The 17,875-nt window shown below is 38.7% G+C and overlaps 1 protein-coding gene across 1 annotated transcript in view; it reads right to left on the bottom strand.

The window, feature by feature from the left end:
• The window catches only part of LOC141912723 (uncharacterized), a 38,092-nt gene extending 22,094 nt beyond the window's left edge, over positions 1 to 15,998 (bottom strand). Inside the window, exon 1 of the mRNA XM_074804082.1 lies at positions 15,703 to 15,998. The gene's annotated coding sequence lies outside the window, so the exon portion shown is untranslated. The remainder of the gene's footprint in view (positions 1 to 15,702) is intronic.
• Positions 15,999 to 17,875: the final 1,877 nt, after the last annotated feature.

Here is a 17,875-nt window from a genome sequence, read left to right as displayed (position 1 = left end):
TCGAGGCGATGCGTTATATCGTTCGGTAGTGAGCGGACAGTAGGAAAACAATAGCATTTTGTGCCGGGAGCTCCAGGTGGCTTTTTTTAAAATCTAACTTCCTTGATTTTCACAAGAAAATCATTGTTCCGATATGTGCGTCGGCGAAAACCGTTACTGACGGGTGACCAATCTCCGTGTGAGTTGTAGTCACGTGTCATTAAAAGGATGGTTGTTCCAACTGAAATCGGGTGATACAATGACTCAGAGAATTATGGGGCCTCTTGATTCTATCCGACTAGTATCGGCGTTAAAATATCTGGCGATAAAACTGTCCATGAGGAGAGAATCCCACAATGATAATAAAAAGAATTAATTTACCCTTGCAGCGATAAAACTAGAAGACATATTTTGGAATCTGCATTAATTATTGAAAATTCGAACAACGTTGTAAACCTTAACAATGGTTTTTCACCCCATAATAAACTTATATCAAAATTCCTTTGTAAACTGGTTAAACTCAACACTTGATTTCCCCTTTGATTATTTGTTATTTGTTCTCTCATCAATTTCGTCTCTGACTTAACTTGTATTCACCTTTGTTTTAATTTAAGTGCCCCCTAGTTTGTCTTTCTTTTTACTACTGACTTTAAGTTTCATTTATATTTATACTCACTATTGTTGTTTATAATCACCCCTTAGTTTGCTTCCCTTTAATCTATTTTAGCGTGTAACTGTTTCTACGTTAATTTTCCTTTAGTTTGTATCATCTCTGATTACCTGAATTAGTCTCTTTGTCTCTGGATTGTATATATATCTCATAATTTCTGTAGTATCTCATTATTCCTGAAGATGACTATTAGGATATAGTCGAAACGTTGAAATAAACTACTATCTCGAAGTTTCATTTTCGGACTTTTTATTATCATTGTGGGATTCTCTCCTCATCGCGTCAACACGGATATTGTGTTCTACCTATCGTGAAAACTGTCCATCATCGAATCAAAATTTCGATTGTAGTTCGATGGGTCGTTTATTTGGATTCGAAAGAGTTTATCTTACGTTTGTTTTGTTTTGCTTTACGTCGTTCAGATCTATGTTTCCCGAAACTAACCCTATTGGATTTTTCATTAAACCCCACGACGAGACCACGGCCTTTAAAGCGTTGGCCCACACTCAGCGGCCTTTAAAGCGTTGCCCACACTCAGCGAGCAGCCAGCAGGACTTGACCCCGCTTGTGACCCTGCACTGATCTGGTTTCCAAGACTAACCCTATTGGATTTTTCAACCTTTCGACGGGACCACGGCCTTTATATTAAGGTGTTGCTCGCACGCTGTAAGCAGCCAGCAGGATTCGAACCTGCTTGTCGATATGGCTGTATTTGTGGTTTCCCTCTAAAATGGTAGAAGGCATCATGGACTCGTGAGAGAATCAAGAATCAAATGAACTGCTCGTATAGAGCACACACTTATCGATTGGACGCCGATGAAATGAAAATTTCCGACGAACAGCATTCGATGATTTTCGATCAAAGATTCAGTCAGTCATTCCGATCAGCTAAACCCACATTTTTCAAGTGTACACCACGGGCAACAAATTAATTTACTAAGTATCAATTTAAATCTACGGCACGTCGGCGGTATTTTTAATCAAGTGGAAAGTTTTTAATCAGGCGAAGGCTATTATAACCGGAGAGGGCGTCATCTCGACATTTGTGCCCTGCGTGCGCGCGCGGTATAAATTTCGCAGCGCAAATTATCCTCTGGTCATACGAAAAACAAAGAAAAAGTCGATTGGCCATTTTGAAAATAAAACAATTATTATTCGATCGATTGTCGACGAAAAATAACCCGTACCGCGTCATATCACGCGCTGGCTCTCGTCAAGGATAGAGGAGATAGGTGACGATAATTACAACTTCCTCGCTCTATCGCGTCCAAATGAAGCCGGCGCGGCCTGTAATTTGCGAAGCGAAATACAGAAAATAAGTCTGTTTAATTTACGAAAATCACAATTATCAGCGATGAATAAATGTGTATTGCCTAATTGGCGGTTGTCGGTTTTTTTTTTTTTGGTCGAAAAGTTTATTTTCGGAACGCGTTGCAAACAACTTTTTTAGGAAGGTGTCATTGGAAAGATATACCGGATGAGATGACATGAGATTCAACTTTATTCTGACTGAGAAACACGCATCATAAGGAGGTCTACAAAATCTACTCAGATAAGATAACTTTATTCGCCCTAACAATGTCAATATTGTACAGGGTGTCCCAGAAATTACTGTACAATAAAGTATAAGGATATAGAAAAGAATGCATATTGATACACTATGTAGAAAAAACGAGGTATTTACCAAACGTTTCAACATAATGTTCATTAATAATTTCGGGTCCTTAATCGTATTCGATAACTCCCGAAATTGTTTGCGCTCGGTTGGATTTTCGCAATGATAACTAGTTAGGTATCTTCTTCTTATCAGCTTGGTGTGAGAATGACAGATAATTGAATAATCAATGGTATCCCTCACCAATTTCGCCTGAACAACATATTGTAAATAGTCTTTTTTTAACTTTTTTTCGTACGTCTATCCTTCTCAATCGGTAAACAATGATTATTGGCACTATATCGCAGTAGCTAGTGACAGCATTTTGGCGCTAACTCAAATTGACCAACACCAGCACAAACGGTTGGGTTTCAACAAATTAAAGTAGAAATTTAAGAAATAGTAAATATTATTTTCTTATTCGTTACCGGTGAAGTCGGCGGGCTACTCAAACTCGATGAATTTTACGAAAAATAATTTTCACTACCATTTTTTTCAATTCTTCGATATTTACATCAGTCACAGTTAGCTTACGTTGTACTTTCTAAACTACACACCGATTCCGACCCTGATATGACGAGGGTATATGATCGGTATCATATATCTGGGGAGTTTTCTAGCGCAAAACAGGTTCTAATAATATTCGTGATTCTCATACCGATGATTCTGTGCACACTGCACGCCGACTGAAACTCTCGTCAGCTACACCGAACGAGTTTCCGCCGTCAAACGATCCTGTGACGTGCTTACGAAAATCCGAAATAAAAAGGAAATATGCCGACAATAGTTGGCAATCAAGCGTTTCGTTTAAAATGTGTAATCAGTCGCCCTTTTACTTTCAGCCGGTACGAGAGCGCGCGGATAGCGGAAGGGTGGATTCCGTGAGCTCCCGGGCGGCTTAATTGAACGACTAAAACAGCGCGAAATTAGCCGTTACTGGCGCGCGTGCGCGGCCCGGCCACCGATATACCATCTGATCAAACTGGCAATAGAGAGTATTTTCAAGAGTGTTAATTAAGATTTCTCAGTGAACAACAACAGAGTACCGAGTGCAAAAACCGAAGCGACGTAATTGACGCGTGAAATTGTTGTTTGATGATGATATAGTTAACAATCTAATCAGAATAATTCGAGAATTTCGATGACGACATCGGTCTGTCGTCGTCCGACGAAGTAACATTATATCGTGTCGAACGTTTCCGGGCGTGAATGAAGTCTCCAGTTCAGAAAAAGACGAAAAATTGTGCAGTAAATGAATATTATTCAGCACACATATATATAAGGCATCGTATATAAGGCATGTACGTATATTCTCGATCTGTGGATGGTCTCAGGATCCTTTAAGGGAAAGCTTGAGAACATTAATGCGATCGCTACAGGGCTTTTACCGGTTGAATGTAGCAATAACGTCTTGCTGAAAGTTGGCATCTCCGAAACTTTAATGACTGAACAAAAATGATACCTTGTTTCTCCGCAGCGGCCGGGTCATTTTTGCAAAAAAATAATGAAATTTGTAATCAGTTCATTTCTATAGCTGCCGGGTCTGTTATGGTAAAATTGATCACGACTTTTTTTTTAAAGTACTCTACTGGGTAGATAGGCGGCCGGCTGGGTCAAGTTTTAAGCTCAGCAGAAATGAGAAACAAGGTATCAATTCTTTTTTAGCCTATCCGATTTCGTTTCTGGCGGCGACATTACTTCTTCATCTTCAAGAAGCTATAATTAAACCTCTTTGGTCGCTCGACTATCATGAACGAACGCGCCGATTCGGTGCGCGCGCGGTTTTTCTGAAAACTAAAACTGAATACAATTTGTAGCGATCGGATTAGGGTATGACGATGACACCTTTGACTTGGTTCATTCAGTAACGCTTGATATTGCCGGGCAATTACAGGGACGCATCTCGTACACACTCACGCGCGCGCGCTGTCGTGTTGTGGTATACACCGCGAGCTGACTCGACTCTCTAAACTAAATTCATTGAATGCCTAGTCATTTCGGGGGCTAATAGAATTTTAATTCTATATTTGACGCTGACACTAGCCTGACTGTAATTCGTGTAGCTAGTGGCGAACAGTCTAACAGCGGTGTCCGGTATCGCTGAAGAGATATATCGCGTGAGATATAACTGCTGATCTAACAACAGGGGCGGATACGGTGTCCAATTTTAACTTCCTCGCCAAAGAAAAGGGGTAATCTTTTTAATAAAAAGGCATAAGCTTGTTTAGGGGATAACTGCACGTCCTCGACACCTTCAACCCCCATACTAATACTCATCGGATTCAGCGTATTTAGAAATACTCGGGCATCTTTAAACATTTCTTAACCTCAGTTTCAAGGGGTCAACTTTCAAGTTTGTTTACATCTTCGTATCCAACCCCATTATACGTAGACATTGTGAGGAGGGGGGGGGGTAGCATCGTGATATTGACATCTATGAGGTTGATGTCTATGATGTTGATATCTACGAATATCGTATAATGTAAAATCGGGGTAGATTTTGCGGATTCGTTGAGTTTTAATTTTCGAGGTTAGAGGTTTCATGCGGTAGCCTCGGGCCGCGCGGGTATAGATTGTTATAAAGCGTTGTAATTAGACGGTGCACTTTATTCTGCACGGCGGAGAGATTGTAATAGATGAAGACGTATATAGACATACGTGATGTAAAGAGTAGTTGTTGTGTACCCAGCTTTACCGCGCGTATAGGCTAATACATAAACAGATTCTTTGAAAAAACATTTGTCGTCGTCTTGATGATTCAGCGGTGCGGGAAGATGTTGCGGGGAAACTCAATGAATCGATGAAAATTATAGAATTGATAGATTACGTAAAATAATAAAAAAGGCGGATTTTTTCCTGATTCGCGAGATCTCTGTTTTCTCACCTAGAGATAATCGAGAGAAATCCAACAGTAATTCAGGCGAAACAAATTTGGAAATTCTGGAATATAACTAGTACACGGATACATTGTGTATCTTCTAGACTCATTACATTCTCGTCGTTCGGGAAGAAATACCCAGAAACTCTTTTCAAAATTCACGAATTCCCGAGAAATTCGAAATTTTGCGCATCAAAAAAAAAAATAAGAAAAGTGACGGAAATCGTTGATTTTTGCGTTTTCAATCGCATTAACTTGCACGTTAGATCCCCTCCTCCTCTCAACCCGCGCTGTCGTTTTGTCCCGTCCTTGTATGCGCGCGTCTCTCGTAATCGTAATCGTAGATCATTTTTCATAAGCGATTAACGCGGCAACCTTCGCCCCTGCGTAAACTGAGAGTCGGAAATGGGCCCTTGATTGACCGGTACAATTTCCTCGCATATAATGATAAATCTATCGCCGCGTATTGTGTTTCCCTTTTCTGCGCGTTGACGATATTGACTGCATTTATCGAATAATCGCATCAATCAGCGCCAATCACTTTTCATTTTTTAGATAGAGGACAATATGAATTATATCTTTATTTACCGGTAAGTGTCATATCGTATGTATACAAGCCTATTGTAAGGCTTACAAAACACATTCATATTTACAAGTTACACAAATATGTGACATACACTTTAGTTTTAAAGTTTTAAACTTTGAGTCCTAAGTGGATAAAATTAGGGGCTTGCGAAGTTTTATTGCAGCTGATATGAATCCGCAAACATTAATAGTGACACGACCGTTACTAGAAAAAATCTTTATTTTATCGACATTACATTAAAGATAGATGTCTATAGGTGCCAGGATAGCATTGATCTTAGAAAAAAATGTCATTACGTAGATCGACGTATTTGTGACAGGTGCCCAAGTTTCAACTTCATTCGATGTGCGTGCAATACGTCATATTCTTTGTTCAATTGGTAAATCACGTTATATACGAATTAAATATTATGATTTATATTCTATTCATGTCCATAGAAGCGGTAACAATAGATACCTCTTTTTTATTGAGAAATAACAGTTGATTCGCTCGAACGTTTTCGGGATCATATTCATCCCCTCTCATCAGGTGAAATACAAGTGAATCAAATCATTTGACTTGAGCTAATTTACAGGCAAAGTTTTCTCATTAGAAAATTCGTTGTTTTGTAACCGGCTGGGTGTTATATCGGTAGGCTGGCGGGGGAACTATAGCATCAGCAATACAGTATTCCATCCATCAGGAACAACAAGGCAGTTAAACATTACACGTACAATCTTTATTGTATCCCGATATGTGAATGATATTAATATCATCAGTACTATCATTATTGCTCATCCCATTCAAAAGTTCGCAGTTCTTACAAATTTTAATCTACGCTTTTGAAGTCACGTATTTCATCTAGTTAGATATATATGAAGTGTTATATTTCGTTATTAAATGTATGACATCACGAATGTCAGGGTGACATTTTACTGTTATCGCTTCTGAGGACATTCGACTAGACGAACTCTCTACCTAAGATCCGTTCTTAGATAACGTCTAACGTCGACTGATTGAGTCCCTTTCTTTCGGGAATTTTCAAAGATATTTTTTCGATCGGTTTTGACATGGGAAATTATAATGCTATCTATACTACGAGTCGACGCAATTAATCATTGAGTATTTCGCCGCCACCCTCAAGATAAACCCGGCAGTATTATTGATAATTCCCGCCAGCAATAGAGAGTGTGAAAAGACAGCACAATTGATGACTTATCTCGTGAACTCATTGCTATTTCAATAATTCTGACTGTCGATATTTCATAGTTTTGAGTTGACCTAGTGGAGAATCGGGGACAAAATATTCGGCTTGTAAACGCTTAACCGATTCGACCGGGACCGACTCGTCAATGTATACCGAAGTATTCCTGAAAATGACTATTAGAATATAGTCGAAACATCGAACAAACAACTAGCTCAAGGAAACATTTTCGGGCTTATCATGTTATCATTTTGTTTTTCGTAATGGGATTCTCTGATATCGTTTCAAAACGAACGGATATAGTGCTTTATATAGGGCCGTGTTTCAGACCCTACCAATGGTGGTAACCATTTTGACCCTATCAATGGTTAAACTGTACCACACGTATTTCTCATTTTCGTTCGATATATAAATCTTTCTTTTCTTAATTGATCTAAATGGTATTCTATAAGATCGGTAAATGTCGCTACTATTTTTGAGTTTGGCGGCGCGAGAGAAAGAGCGTTGTCTCGATTAAATCGTTTTTCGCTTCTGCCGGAGCTGTCACGGTTATTGTTTATTGAACAGTAAGTGCGAACCATTAATGTCACTTTACGGGATCGGAGGAGAAAATCTTCAAAGAAATGTTTTCGAATGGCGTCATTCGTTTAGGCGAGTTAAAGTTGTGTCTTAACTGTCTGGAAAACGTATTATTATTGTAACGTACAATTGGAAAATGTACTATACTTTTAAAAGAAATGTTGTCAAAGTTTAAAAACAATTTATGTGCACAAGAACCCAGGAGAGGGAGAGTTTTACGTGTTTTCGAAATTAGAGCATTTAAATCTGTGTCTTGGCTTGGCACTATATATTATCGGCGAATAAGATGAAGTTAGATTAAGAGTTAGGGGTAGAGATATCTCGCGCATAAACTAAGAACAGTAAAGGACGTAAGATTGATCCTTGGCGAATACCGTGGTGTGAGGTACAGAGGACTTGTTATAGTTAAAAGATAACGTAAAAGATATAAAGGAACGAAGAGAGCCAGTATATAATCGATGCCAAAATCGTATGCCAAAATGTTGAAGTTTTTTTTAAAGAAGATACTGCGACCGAGAGGGTCAAAAGCTTTCGAAAGATCCAAGAATATATCGATACTGTAATGGCCCTGGCGAAAGCCATATTGGTGATGGTACATTTTTGTCCTCTGGATGTTTAATGAATCTATTCTATTGGACGTCATATGGCCGTCAATTGTGACTTTCAACCGAAGTTACCCGCTTGCATTTGACTGTCAATATGAAGCCTCCAGTTAATGACAAGATTTAGCGCTCATTGTTATCGGCGATCTACAACTTAGACATATATTCTGAAATATTTGATTTCTTAAATCGAATCAACAAAGTGATGCATTCTTATCTCTTGTTACTTCGAAAAATGAACGGATTTTTGTGCGAAAACGTGCAGAAAGTGGCCGTTAAACCATTATTGTGTTGGAATATTCAATGCGATGATGATGGTAGGAACTGTTCGTATTGTGTTTATCATCGTTTTGTATTGATATTTAGAAAACTACTGCCGAGCGTTGGCGGTGAAGTTACTGACTAATGAACTGTCGGTAGCGCGAGCGAATATTCTATTCAATTATTTATGAAAACTGTTAAAGCTGACGTGACCAATCGTCTTCTACTGAACGGTTTCAATAGTCGATGCAGGTGGATGCGCTTTACTCACAAAGGCTGCGCACTCTCCGAACACCTCGGAATTGTATAAGAAACAATAGACAGGTCGTTATAGCTTAATAGTCACGGAAAACGTCACGATGGCGCGCATTGATGGACGGCACTGCTAATTATTCAGAATCGTCGATCGAAAGATGCTGCGAATTTAAATGATATGTAAATAAGAATGAAGACCGCGGCCATCGTTTTACGTAACTTAGAATTGTTGTATTATGAAATTCATTTTTTTCAGATAATGAGAATGCGATTACCGAATAGAAAACCGTTATTGCGTGAACACCCACGATGCACATTCAAGAAACAATAGTTAATTGTTTTATTCTGACCTTTCGAGTACTTCCACCCATCTTTCAGAGATTTCGTGACATTAGAAACGTCAGAATCAAACAATAGCTATTGTATCTTGCATCTGCATTGTTGGTGTTCACGTAATTATACTCAAGACTGGAAATGATCTCAACTATTAAGAAAACTTTTATCTAGATGAAATGAAACTCGGATTACATTTGTTACAAACAGTTTCGTTCATCGGCTTGTTTTCGCATCTATACCGGTTTCATCTAGTTATCTAATTGGAAAAAGGTGAAATTATTTGCCACGTGTGATATTGATTGTAAGATACTTTACAAACGTTGAATATTCTGTATATGTCGCGTCTGATTAATAAGAAACACTATATCCTTGGAGTAATCATTTGACGAATGATTGCTCCAAGATCCGACTATCAAAGGTTTGCGCGGGTCACTTAACGTACTTCCACGTCACAAACGGGCTGGAATTATCATCTGTCGTGCACACTATAAAGGCTTCCGGTGCTAGCGATGGTAGTAATAATATCAGTTACTGAGAGGTGTCACCGATGCTGGAGCACACCATAAATAGTCCGCACGAAACTATCAGTTCGGAGAGTATGTAATTCGCTAGTGGGCATTGTGTTACTAGGCGATCATTGCAATCGGTCAATCGTCAATTGCAGGCTTGGTAAAATAAAGGATAGCCCGTAATGTCCATTTGGAATGAGCAACGTAGCCTTTCATTGTCTTAATCATAGGGTTTAAAAACGGAATCCGTATTGCCTTCAGACTACAAACACTGGCCACCTACGATCACGGTAAGATCACAATATCCGCGATGGAGCAATGCATGTAAAACCCCACCACAATATTGGTGAAAATCTATATTGTTCATGAAAAACATTAGAAATATATCGGGTGGCTCCTACCACCCTTCTTCAGTCTAAAATGAAGAAGAAAGGTAATTCTAGACTGAAGCAAGGAGGTAGGAACCACCAGAAATATTTCTCATATTTTTTTATAAACTTTTGAGGTTTTCATAAATTTTGGGATTTTCGATGTATTGATCAGACAGCCACGTCGTGCCGTTTCAAAAATATTCTGAAATGTTACTGGAAGTGTTTTTGAATTAATCAAAATATTAAGATCCAGGAATTATTCACACGGGGGAGCCAGTATAGGTGCAATTTCATGGCATCTGAATTTAGAACACAAGACCTGTGACATGTTTTATTCTAAGAGATGAAATTACTGCATTTCTGCAAATATTCTGCCTTAGATTCAACAAATTTCTACTGGTAACTGTCAGAGACTGCGGTCTGTTGTAGAATGTAAAATGACACGCGCGAATTAATAAAACAGCTCGATTTCTTTTTGCCGGTTCAAATATTTGTTATTTGAAAAATGTGCGCGGCCAGAAAGGAAATCTGCGCCTGTGTATAAACCAGCTGATGTGAATCGATATCAAAAACGATAAGACTTGTAAGAAATGCGTTTTTATCGCGCTCCACCTCCTCGCAAAACGACGCATTCAAGTTTGAATAGGGCATAAAAACGATGAATATATATCAGAGCAGCGCGTTTTATGTTTTTGTTTTCGCCGGACGTCGAAGAGACGTGCATAAAAAGTATAGCGCTGTAAAAACGACCGGACCTGCGCGCGATAATGACTGTATGATAAGAGTCGCGACGGATGATGAAAATGAACTATTTCCACGGTCGCATTTCTTGCGAGAATGTTTTATTCGGTTCATCGCTTCAGGCGTGAACGAGGATCGAACGAATCCCCCTCCCTGCTCATTGTCGAAGTTCCGCTCAGACGCCGGGCTTTAGAAAATTTGAGCATCGATTTCAAAACATTCACTCATTAGTAACGCTTTTTTATTCGCAATAATCTGCACATGCTTCTAAACTTAGTTGCTTTGAGGCAAAATTGTGGGCAAAAGAAGCAAAATTCTCCCTCCCAAATATGCTAGAAGTTGTGAAATTGCTTCTGTTTGCGTCCCAATTTTCAAAAACGTTCACTCATTAGTAACACTTTTTCATTCGCAATATGACATGCTTCCAAAATTAGTTGATTTGAGGCAAAATTGTAGGCAAAAGAGGCAAACTTTTCCCTCTCAAATGTGCTAGTACATGTAGTTGTGAAATTGTTTCTCTTTGTGTCTCACTTTCAAAAAATTTTCTGCGCGAGTATAATTCCCAGCAACCGACATTTTGTGCGGGATGCAAAAAGTTCCACTTACATGAAAATCGAAGACGTGGCCGCCTACGGGCCTGCGCTTTATAAATAGTTGAAACAAAAACTAGCGTCGTGCATGTATACATATATATCAATGAAAATTGGCCGTAAATGCTCTAACTCCAAAAACTCCGAATGCCTCTTTAATGGTGTATCATGTTCCCGCGTGTAAACGTATGATTAGGGTCGTAGAACGAAAAGACAGTAAAGCCGAGTGATTAATGAAATATCGTCGTTAGGAAATGAAGCTGATCGCCGACGAAGAGACAAATCGTGGTTCCGAAATTTTTCCCTATATATTCCCCGATCATTATACGACACAATCGAACCTCCAGAGACGTGACGAAGGCAATATTCGTTTCTCTGTTTTACGTCCGAGTCGCGAGAGCGATATTTCTGTAAGCGTTTTTTTTCCCGAGTTCGCGAAGTCGTACATGGTCATAGCGACTATATAGATACGTATATTCGTCGACGTTCGGCGCGTATTATTTTCATATACATCGCGAGATTAAATCTGAAACAACTTTCCCCGCCTATATACGGCTTCGGTGTCAATTGAAACGAGAGACGACGGAAAATATCAAAATCGAGTTTATTCAAATGTCATTCAGATCCGTCGTCTCTTGAGTGCGGTTTATTTTATGTATATATAATATAGAGCAACCCAACGCGACCTTTTTGACTTGAGTCTGAAATAAACGAAATTATTTCCTATAGGTTCTTTTTTCCCGATCATCGGACTACCGTTAGTCCCCGCAGTTACTGCGAGTTTAGCGAAGTTAACTGTACTCGCTTTTAGGTTACTATCATCCCAATTTGCATTAATCTAAATTCTTGTTCCGGCGACACCTGGTGATAATACGCTGGCCCCTAGGGGCAAAAGCTAACTCCGAGTTAATTTTAATCCACAACTGTGGAACTGGATCCAGTTTGACAATGCACCGAATCATTTCGCGTCTTGTTATGCGTTATGATAATAATGTCGGAGGAAGCATGATTTCGATCGGAATATTCACTATACCATCGCGAAAACGCGATTGGACCGGGGATAACTTTATGCCGACAAAAATCGTCGTTTTAATCGTCGTCGGAAGTTTTTCTACGTTGAAATTGGATTTCGGCGGAGAATAATTGAATTTCGCTGCGCCGGGAAAAATTGTGTTCCGTCAAGCGGAACCGATTGAAGATGACGGGATAAGCCCAGAACAAGCTGCTCAACCCGATATCATTAACCGTCGCAGCCGGATTCCGTAATCTTTTGATATTTGAAATTCGTGTTGAATTTTAGGTGGTATTTCGAATATTCAGTAAATATGGTGATTTTCGCAATATTTTCTATTGGGTAAATATACGTGTGTTTATTCTTATTTTTGGATCGTAGATCGGCCACAATGAGATGAACTGGTGTTGAAACCCAGTTTCACAAAAAGGATTAAAGCCTAAATCGATTTTAGATGAACTGAATTAACGAAGAAATCAAATCGATTTAGAGTTAATTCTTTTTGTGAAACTGGGCCCCTGGGGCTGATTTTATAGACTGTGGTATTAACTTTAACCCGGTGGTATTCACTCAATTCGTTTTCAGTCGAGTTAACCCCCGGGTTAAAGCTAATACCAGTCTATAAAACTGGCCCCTGTTGTATTTAGAAGAAGAAACTTATAATGAATTTTCTATCATTGAATCTCAGATTCCTACCTAACGTTCGACTGAGTCGCGAGTAAACTCGTTGAAAATGACCTAATCTAAACTCACCACTTTGAGTGGAACTGGTTCACAATATGTCAAAAATAGAATTTTGAACTGGAATTATCAAATCAAATCGTCTGACGACTATCATTTCTGAAATACGCGCCAGTTCGAAAATGTCATGAATACTAATTTTTCATTTCTTTTTCAACGGATAATTTTGAACGTACTCGAAAAATCGGGTTGAATGATCGTTGCTTGTTATATTGAAAATGATTTTTGACGGTTGATTTTAATATGTTCTATCGGTTCGTTGTTCTGCAGTCGCAGCAGCAGCAGCAGTAAGCTCGCGGTTAAGTACGGATGTATAAATTATAGGATAAGTCCATGGTATCATAACGAAGATATCGGGTATGAAGTGTGAAAGGTAAATTTGGGAGGTGCGAATATCTAGTAGGCGTGATGTTCAAGGAAATGTTATCATCGAACTCACAAGGAAATGTTATCATCGAACTTGTTAATTACGTCGCACCCGGCATTGAAACTCGCCTTTCGCACCTGGTCATAATTAACAAACGTAAATGGTGTCATTTAATATTTGCAAATGGACCTCAGCATTCTGATGATCGATTCATAAGGCGTGTGGTTCGACGCGACCGTTATTTTGAATTTCGAAAGGATTATTCAGTTTTTTCAGTTTGATACCGTTGACTCGGTTTACTAATCATTTTTGTCCCCATTTCGACGGTAGTACCCTCGGAACTTGTCCACGCCCCTAAAGCGTTTAGCCCGAATCAACGATCAAGTAATGATAATTATCATAACTCAATTTTCCCAACCGCATTCTACTGCGTTTCGGAGCGGTTTGCTTATTCCAATATCGTATCATGTGACGTGATAATTGAACAAATGAAATATCAGCAGAAATTCTCTTTAGAAAGATATTTGTAATTTTCTAAACGTTTCAGCATCATTGTAGTTTCTAACGATGAAAGCATAGGCAAACTGCTCCGTAAAGATGTTTATGCAAAAATGAAACATCGTCTACCATTGAAAAAAATAGCAGTTCTCGAGTCAACTTGAGAACAAACCATCGTGAAATCGGATCTAATAACATCGATATTTTTTCAAATCTCATTTTTAAAATCAATTTTTTCTAACAGTTCCGCATTTCGGTGCTATTTCGACCGTTCATTCCGTATCACCTTTTTTAATTTAAGTATAGTTGTAAACAACTACTAAAGACGTTACAGATAAACGATTTCGGGTTATACGGCCTTGATAGACTGTTTCGGTCTCTCCGTTATAGCCCTATTATCCTGGTGTTACATTTTTCTTCCTTAACTCATATTTCTTATATCGTTCAATAATGTAACATTTCAATGAAGTTAAATTTCAATTTCCAGCCGAGGTTTATTTAAAGTACATGAGCGGGTGCGCTTAGGTCATACTTCGATGATCTTATTCCGCTTTTTACCAATTCTTATGAATATGGTTAAAACTACAGTCCCATTATCTCGCTATTTTTCTTTCATTTGTTAATTTGCTAATTCGTGCTATATTTTCGTCTATAAGTAATGTGTGCTGTTCATTAAAGAACTTGCGACAAATGTCTAATTTGAACAAGCACTCGAATTGATAATCTGCGTCGAGCTCATTTTTATAACCGTCGATCTGAGCGTAGAACTCTAGAAAAAGAGAGACGCATCGCGTTCAAATAACACCCAGCCCCGAAGGTGAATAATATGAATATGACCTGTTGAAATCGACTCGCTGAGAGAGATAAGGAGCGAGAGAGAGAGCCAATGTTCTGTTGACTCGGTTTAAACAGAGTTCATACATTTTCGAAATTTTACTTATCTGTCGCAATTTGAATAACTATGTTTTACCGTCAAAAGGATAACCACACTCAAACGAGGAGAACACATTGATAATAAGATAGAAACCCACTATATACAGATTAGAAGTTTAAAAATCGAGAATTAATTCGATCAAAAATTTCAAAAATGACACGAAGTTTCGATCTCACACATGACGATGATCTCTAGCTAGTGAGAGTTCGGAACGGCGTGCCTCATACATTTACGATTGAATGAATTCACGATTTTTAAACTTTCTATCCGTATGTTTTAGTTGATTTTCATGTTATTATGATATTTCTAATTTTTCGAAATATCTATCTGGCCCAGTTCCATAGTCATGGCTTAGGCTTAAGACCAATTTAAGACTGTTTTAGTTCTATAACCAATCTAACAACTTAAGACCAGTCTTAAAATTTAAGACCATTTTTGGACTTAAGTCTCAACTGAGGAACTGGTCTTCCTCGATACCTCGCCTCTGGAGGAGAAAAGTCTTCCAAATGAACCCCGTTCATTCTTTGAACCGACGGCAGTTGAAATATTTTCATGGGGAGAAGATTTTTATCGATCGATAAGTAACTTCTTAGAATTTTAGTCAAGATCTTTGAAATTTATATTTGTACGGCGCTTTTAAGCAGTATATCGTTATCGTTACCATCGGAATACTTCAGAATTTCATTTAAAAGGTATTGTTAAAAATGCGCGATTCTATAAACCAGATCTCGTAATGATCGGTCTTTTTAGAAAATAGCGCTAGATAAAAGCATGTTTTATTATCAACATCATTATTATTATCAACGATCATTTTTGTACGCGATCTAGATTTCAAGCCGAAGTCGCCAACAACAGCTTTACCGTAGTTTCTACGATACGTCATTCTCCAAATGAAAATGTAACGTCAGAAAACACTGTCTGTAAAAGTGACGAAAAAAAGCTAACAAAAATCCTACCTCCAAAAATCTGTTCAGATGAATCTTGTCTGACGAGTTCCCGTTTTTCTTATCGACGGCTTCGAAATGTGAATTCAGTCGCGTTCGTTTCTGTTTTGTTTGTTTGTTTGTTTGTTTTTTCTATTCCGCCACGGGCCGTCGCCGTTTAGATCGTCTGTTCGTCTCAGCGGTTACGACTTATCGCGATTTTAATCCGCATTCGTTCGTGGAGACGCGCGCGCGTGTCTGTCTATGTGTGCGTGCGTTTATGTGCGAGTTACTCGGCAGTTGTTATTGGCTTGCGTGTAGGCGCTGAATTTGACTGTTACTGTGTGATGTCTTCGCAGTACTACTTAGACTTATATAGGAATACGCGTTGACAAATCACCACGCGTCATCAGTCTCCGCTCCATTCCGCGCGTCTTTATAACCGCCATTTCCTGCCAAGTTTCACCATACGCGCGACGTGTATACAGCGCACGTGGCACGTGGGCTGACGGCTCGGTTCTCGTTCGAGATTTTTCGATCCGATCATAAAAACATCGGAAAAATCACGTTTTATTTCGGCGGTCGCGATTCAATCGGTAAAAATGCCGGTCGAAAACAAGGGAACTATCGAATAATCATTAAACGGGGCCTGCGTTTTATCGACTCGAAGTTGAAGTTAGATATACCGAGGCCTCTGTATTTTTAACCTCCCGTCAATTCTTTTCTTAGATCAATTTCCTCCTAGTTTTCGCTTTCTAGCTGAGCCGTGACGTCTTTCTCCGACGTCCATTTGCGTCGCTGACGACAACGACGAGCTAATACCAGTTAACCGCGTTCGTATAAATGCTTCTAAATGTATTTTGTAAAAGCGCCACGAGAATGAGGAAGATAGAACTCGAAAGATTAAAAATATACAGTATACGTGAGTTCTTTATATCGATCATGGCTCCGACAGAACAGAGAAATTACACTTGGGAATAAGCCTTTTTACAGTTTCCAGGCGCCATTTTTTTGGGTACCCGCCGGGTCCGCATTGTTGAATTTTTTGTCCCTATTTTTCTCCGGTTTAATTTTTTTATTTCGTTCATATCTCTGGATTTGATTAAGATAGAAACAAAGTAAAAATATCGATGAACTCGGCTGATAATAAACTTTTTTATGATATCACTCATTTATAAAGTTAATGCAACAATGTGCGCTGGTGAAGTTATAAACATTGATATCGTCTTCCCGATAATTCAACTTGAATTATTGCTCATCTCATTCAAAAGTTCGTAATTCTTACAAATATTAATCTACATTTTTGAAATTTTCAGGATCAATAGCCATCTATATGTGGTCTTATATACCTTTTACCGTTTTCAATTATCTTTATTAGTTTTTAAGTAATTGCAAGTCAAACTTCCAAAACACGTTTTCTAGAGTATCATGTGTGCATATTTATATCAAGAAATTTGCCAATTTAACCGGTCCTACATTGTTAAAATCAAAATTTTCAGTAACTATGGAAACAAGGGCACCTAGTTATTTGAAAAAAATGGTAAATAGAGATATATTTCTAGTAACACAGGGACAGACTACGGGTTCGGAGGGTTGGTAGTCCGGACCCCTGCTCCTTCCCATTAAGATTACCATCTTTGTCAAGACAGTGATCGCATAAAACTTACAAATCTAACACTCATCCTCTTGCAAATTAAATTGTTTTGGATGTATTTGTTTCAACACCGAGGGGCACCCTACTCACAGCCTTAAACCACGGAAAATGTCCTTATTTTTGGACCCCTCTCCCAATCATCTAAGATAGTCAAAAAAGTCGAAATAAGTCTTAGTGTCAGGCATATCAGTTTCATTGATCTCCCGTCTATATTATATCGTTTCACAGTATATTGCATCAATGAAATATGGCCGTTGGCAGGTGATTCTGGAGCCAGTTGCTCAAAAGTTAACCATCAGAAATACCATGGTGTAATGGCGAGCACTCGGTCTTCAGTTAAATACCGGTACCCGATTTACATTTTTGAATTTTCAGCAGCAGCTCCACACAAATGGAGGCAGCCACGGCCGTGTCAAACTTGACGCTTGCAAACCGTTGGATCGGCTTTGCTTTTTTGAGAATGTTCGATGTTCGATCTTTATTACTGATCGTGACAAGAGCTGGAAGGTGTTTCAAATTGAATTTGAATATATTTGGCTTAGTCGATTGTGT

This window comes from Tubulanus polymorphus, chromosome 11 (genome assembly GCF_964204645.1).
Source record: "Tubulanus polymorphus chromosome 11, tnTubPoly1.2, whole genome shotgun sequence".
In the NCBI taxonomy this organism is placed as follows: Eukaryota; Metazoa; Nemertea; class Palaeonemertea; order Tubulaniformes; family Tubulanidae; genus Tubulanus; species Tubulanus polymorphus.
This window is presented reverse-complemented; position numbering and strand designations above follow the sequence as displayed.